This window comes from Corvus brachyrhynchos, unplaced genomic scaffold (assembly GCF_000691975.1).
Source record: "Corvus brachyrhynchos isolate BGI_N302 unplaced genomic scaffold, ASM69197v1 scaffold26, whole genome shotgun sequence".
NCBI classification, from domain to species: domain Eukaryota; kingdom Metazoa; phylum Chordata; class Aves; order Passeriformes; family Corvidae; genus Corvus; species Corvus brachyrhynchos.
The window spans coordinates 13,536,147-13,542,146 of NW_008239324.1; the positions used below are offsets into that span (position 1 = coordinate 13,536,147).

The 6,000-nt window shown below is 38.8% G+C and overlaps 1 long non-coding RNA gene across 1 annotated transcript in view; it reads right to left on the bottom strand.

The window, feature by feature from the left end:
* Window positions 1–6,000, bottom strand: part of LOC108448370 — a 48,325-nt gene that overhangs the window by 37,324 nt on the left and 5,001 nt on the right. Inside the window, exons 1-2 of the long non-coding RNA XR_001864271.1 lie at window positions 3,328–6,000; window positions 1,598–1,645 (exon numbers count right to left, since the gene is read on the bottom strand). The exon at window positions 3,328–6,000 is cut by the window's right edge and continues 5,001 nt beyond it. This is a non-coding gene — a long non-coding RNA (uncharacterized LOC108448370). The remainder of the gene's footprint in view (window positions 1–1,597; window positions 1,646–3,327) is intronic.

Sequence of the window (6,000 nt, forward strand, 5' to 3'; positions counted from 1 at the left end):
AAAAATTAATTTCTAGTTCAAATACAACTATCTATAAACCTAATGAATTAGAAAAGAGAAATACAGAAGTCTACAGATGTAACTGAAATTAAGGTACAGATTCTAAGGGTGTAATATGACAGTCTCCACTGAAAAATAATCTGGATTTTATTCCAGAGCTATTTGAGATTCACAACTGCATTTTTATACAACATAATTCCAGTAACTGATATTTTTTTGGTTACTACTTGGGAATTTTGATCAAATCTTTGTAAAAGGCAATATCTCTCAATTCAGAAAGACCACTGACATTTCAAAATCAAACCCTCCATTTCAAAACATAGGAGGAAGAGGTACTATCAGCAGCAAACCCAGCTGTTTCAGGATTCATCTACTACTTGATATGTGTTACTCAGCACAGTAAACAACCAATCTGCCAGGGGCAAAAAATCAAAGAGCTCTGTGTCAGCTGAACAGCATCTTTTAAAGAACTGAGGAAGTGGCCCAAAAAAGCAACCCTTAGAGGCAGGCAGATGTTTTCTAGTGTTCCTGGGGGACCCTGCCATTTCAGAAAGTGCTGTCACCTAGACCTGCACCATGCTCCATGTGTGAGATCATGTTTCAGGGTGACCAAAGGTATTTCCAACAACAAAACTATCCACAACAGAGCAAGAATAATCAGGGGCTATGGCCTTATTGAAACTGAATTCTAATGTAGGTCCTCCACATGCATTTAGCCTCAACTGTCAAAGGTGACTTAATTCATTAAACTTTTCCAGCCTTCTTCTCTGGACAATAGATAAAACCAGCATGGATGTGCTGCTCATTCATTCTGATCCAGGGTGCTCTCTTGGTCTGCACACACCCAGTGAGGGTAAAGGACCCTAAGCTGTGCCAGGCCATGGAAAAAGAGCCAGAGCAGGGCTGCAGGGACTGTGTGGCTGGGACATCCCCCAGAGCAGCTCAGCTGGTTACGGTAGGGTACTGATAACACACTGAGTGTGGGTTCAAAATATCCCTGTATGGGCCATTTACTTAAGAGCTGGACCTGATTATCCTTGTGGGTCCCTTCCAGCTCAGAATATTCTGAGTCACAGGTGACGTGATGTGCCAGGGGGGCCAGCTCAGCCACCCCCCTTCTAGCAGCAGACCCACAAAGCAAAGACCTTTATATTTCAACAGGCATTATCTTGTCATCGCTTTTAATCTAGAAAAACCATATTAAGAAAAACATGATGGCAAAGATTATGATCAGCCTTAAATACACCATTTTCATTCAGCTCCAACAAACTCAATAGGAAGACTATTTCATGAAAGAGCACAACAGATTGAAATTCAATAGTTTAGTTAATCCGAGCATAATGAAATAAAATTATACATATATATATATACACACACACACACGTGTATGTGCGTGCACAGGGAGGGAGAAGCTACAGCTTTCACATACATAAAATTTCTATTATAAAGCTCAAATAAGAAATGTGATATCAGCTCTTTAAAGTTTTCTGCTCAGAATGCTTCTAGCTGCAAACACAAAAACAAACCAATACATCTATGACATTTGCAATTTTTAAATCTTAATAACTTGTGAAATTAATAAAAAAAATTCACTCACTTTATTATATTCATCACCACAGAAGACAAAGGTATTATCCAGTTGAGTCTATACCAAAAAGAAACACCCGCATTAATATCTGCGATTTGATACACATTCCAAACACAAGAAGTAACAAATTTGGTGACAAAGCTGTCAAAATATGTTCTGCAAATACATTGGCAAGAGATCTGGACATACTAAAGAAATTCAGTGAAACAAAATAGGTGCCAAATGGGGATGTTTGACAGAGTGTTCAAAAATACATTTAGACCAAAGCAGGAACATATCCAACAGAGAGATTCTCTACATAAATTATCATGAAACTATTAGAAATAATTGGCCAGTGATTTCAAAATATTACATATACTTTTAATGTTATCAAAGAGCTGTGTTGTGAACCATGTGTGATTTCTTGGCGATTGAATTTTTGGCCGCACAACAGCGTTTTTAGGTGCAAGTGAAAATACTATATCCCATACTGTAAGTCAATCTGTAGTCTTTGAAATTTCATCGAGCTTCCAAGTGCTTTGAAAGGCTGTTGGGGGAAATACTATAAAGTCTGGATACTCTGGGAGGCTGCAGAGCACAGCCCTTGCAGTGGCTCTGCTGAACAGATGCCTTCCCCAAGGCTGAAGAGAGCCCACATGATAAAGAAGTCACGGCCAACCTCTCCAGCCAGAATGGAGGTGTCTGTGGTCACAGTGCCCCAGGCCACCAGGTCAGTGTAGCCCTGGTCCCTACAGCAGGTACCACAGTGCTGACACAGGCCAGTGCTGGAGGTAAAGAGGCACAGGGGGAGGCACCTGTACATCTCTGCCAGGCTAACAAGAGCAGATTAATTTATATTCAATGTTGTATTACCAGCATTTCTCAATAAAATGAAGTCATCTAAATGTTTCCAAATACTTCTGTGAAAGCTGATATCTCTGCAGATATACTTGCAGGAGCAGCAGCCCCTGCTCTGCACTTGGATGCCTTGGTAAATGAAGGGGATCAGGGGTCTACCTTGCAGAGCTACCTGTTCACACCCTTCACAGGCATGAAATTCAAAGTTGTTTAATGGTTCTAGAGAAATACAGGCCTTGTAACAGAATAAAACTGAGCAAGTCAAAGTAGACTACCCAGAAAGCAGACAGGGTGCCAGGGCAGCTTCCTTCAGCCCCAATGTGCAGCTGAGCTAAATGCTTACATCTTGAGCATGCACTGAAATTTATGGAGTCTGCTCAGATCTTAAGGCTCAGAGTATCTGGGGTTAAAATCTGGCTTCCCTGAAGCATATGGAAATATATTCCCCGACTTCAGTAGGACCTGTTATAATCTACAAAGGTTTCAACAGCACACTGATCTGGGCCTCCCATTAGGGCATTGAGCCAAGTGAATTATATTCTTCATATGTTCACTCTCAAAAATTTGTGGTTGATTTTTAGGAAAACATTTTTATATACACGTTGTGGAATTCCCTCATTATTATCCTATATCAAAGACACGCGCTCTGAATTTGAGGTAGTACAAGGTAAGATTTGTGTTAACTTCTGGCAAGTTCATTCCTTACGCTTGAAGTGAGCCTCTGAGAAAGCCCTCTCCTGCACAGACAAGCTTTTTCCAACTCCAGAAAGATCCATTTTCCTGAACAACCACAAAGAAAAAGGCACAGATATAACTTAAGTAGCCCATAACTCCATTTATTCCACCGAGATCAGAACTTTCCAGAAAAGCCTCATCCAGTGCTTGCTATCATTTCTCTTTACTCATTTTGACATCCTCAAGGGCTGCCTCCAGCTTCCTACATCCCTCCCAGTGCTGTCCCAGGCTGTTGGTGGGCTCCTGTGGGCTTGGAAGTAGGGCAAGGAAAAGCTCTGACTTCTGCTGGAGTAGAAAGTGGCACGAGTTTTGTAGCTGCCTTCAGTCCTGAGCAAAACATTCCAGTTTTGGACATCAACCTAAAAAAATATATGCCAGCACAGATAAGGTTTTTTACTTCATATTGTAACTGCTGTTTCTGTCAGCAGATTGTGGGTTTTACCTGTGAGCTACACCTTTTGGAACTGGTTACAGAGCTTTCAGATAGGCATTTTTTGTTGGACAAATGAATTTACTATCAGCAAAGCAGACTGAGTTACTTAAATGGGCATATTTTTTTTTCCTTCTGTGTGAGGCCTTTAAATTTAACATGCCTTTAAGAAGTATTAACTTTTAAGTTGCCATAAAATCAAATAATTGTATTTATTAATTTGTTTTAATTACCAAGCACAGATAAGCATATGTCCTACTTAGCCTGGGAAAATCTGAATGCACACCTGCTCCAACAAGCAGTCTGTAAAATGAGACGTGAGGAAAATATTTGAATTACATTTCCCTGTTCCAACATACCATTTTTAAAAACCACTTTCAACACTGAACTAGGCCTTTACAGTTAAGGCATTTTACAAGATGATACTGAGCTATGTTTCCTGTCTATGAAGAAGGCACCAGCATATAAAATGGTAGTGAATTTGCATTACCTCCAATCCATCATTCTTTGAGTGCACAGGAAAAACTGTGAGACCTGCTGCAACAAAGCACAGCCTTGTGTTGACAGATTCTTATTTAAGTGACTGTGAATACAACAATTCCACAAATAATTTGTCAAGTGTGTGGCTGAACTAGCTCTGAACCCTGATAAATACCAACTCTCCTCACTGCTACAAAGGCATGATGTTCTGTGTGCGGGCAGTGAGTAACAAGCACCAGGATTTAACAATCGATGCTACTATATTTCTCTTTTCTTTGTGGTTAAAAAAGCCTTGAAGGGTGGCTCTTTCAGCAGTGTTAAGTACTAGTGGTGGCTATGCCTTGCAAATCTAAGTAATACACTGCAGGCTGAGGTGAAAGGAATAGCACACTGCATCCATTTTTAGCTGCATTTAAAACATATGGTTTATGTTGTCTGGTGAAAAACACTCTTTACTGTATAGTTAGCAGACTCTTGTTTAATACAGGCTATTATTAAATGGACCTCTTTCAAGTTATGATAATAGGACATCTACTTCACTGCTTTTTGCATCCTAAGGCATATATTTGGACCAGGGTAATTCAAGAGAAGAGTCTCTTTCAGGAAAAATAACTCAAACTCTAGGGGAACACATGTACATATTAATAGGAGGAAAAACACTCCTTCCAGGTATTCAATTGAAATCAAGATTGCATTTTTCTATCATGCAGTGCATTCTAAAGGCATTATGGATGTACGAGAAAAAAATCATTTTTAAAGAAATGTAAATCTAATCGTCTTGAAGCTAGCAATATATACATAAATGTCTCTTGCAGACATAATTTAGTATGCATTATTAATTTATTTTTCATAAAGCTTTCCAGCTACAAAAAGGATAAGTGGAAATGTGCACCCACATTGACGATAATGCTCATTTGTCAGGCAGGAGTGAACATATTAACAAATTTCCCCCCCTGAAATCCCAACCTAAAGGATGTTCAGAAGCTTCTTTGCAGAAAGACCAGACATGCTTATTGCAGACAACGTTATTCCAGGCATTATAATAAAATACCAACCTTTAATGGGACCTGAACTTCAGCAAGGTATTTGCAAGGCAAAACTGTTACCAACTCTGGACAGCAAAATACTGTATCATATAAGTCAATTATATTTACACTTTGACTGTAAAATACCAGTGCCTATGGAAATAAATAGATACTATTAACTAGTCCTGATGTAAAATGCTAATTATTTACTGTTTATAAAGCAATTTCAAATAAAGTAGAACTCATACACTAGTGCCATCATGATTTTCCAGTCATTAACTTAACCAGAATTTGCATTTTGGGACTATAGCCAGTGACTTACATGCACTACTTAAGTCATTTTTCAAACACCCTGTCCCATCTTAATCTATTCATCATTAATCACATTTGGTCACTTTACATACAGAACACTATTCAGATGAAAGATAAAAGAAATACATTAATAAAATTAAAGCTAGAGTGAATACTTCAAAATATAAAGGTAGTGGATGAATATGGTTATCAAAGCAATTTGTACCCTATGCCCATTAAAACAGACTTGTCTGAGCAAAAGTTCTGAGAGTTTTTGAAGGTTTTTTTCCAGTAATGGAAAGGGTACTTAGAATGCCACCCTTTTACTTTATCTCTTCCAAACATCTCTAGTTGTGCTTACAAAGCAAAGATACCCAAATTTTGTAGGTTTTATGACATAAGGGGAGAATATAATGGTACCTGTTTACTTCTCAATACAGCTTCAATTTTAGAGCTGTGAGCAATCTTAAACTTGTGGAACTGGCTTGTAATTACAGGCTCTGTTTATCTGAAAAGATCCAGTGCTCTGACTCCTGAATCTGACTGACCTATTCTACCTTAAATCAATCAAGCCACAGAAGACTTACATCCTCCTTGTGCAGGTCTGCTCAACC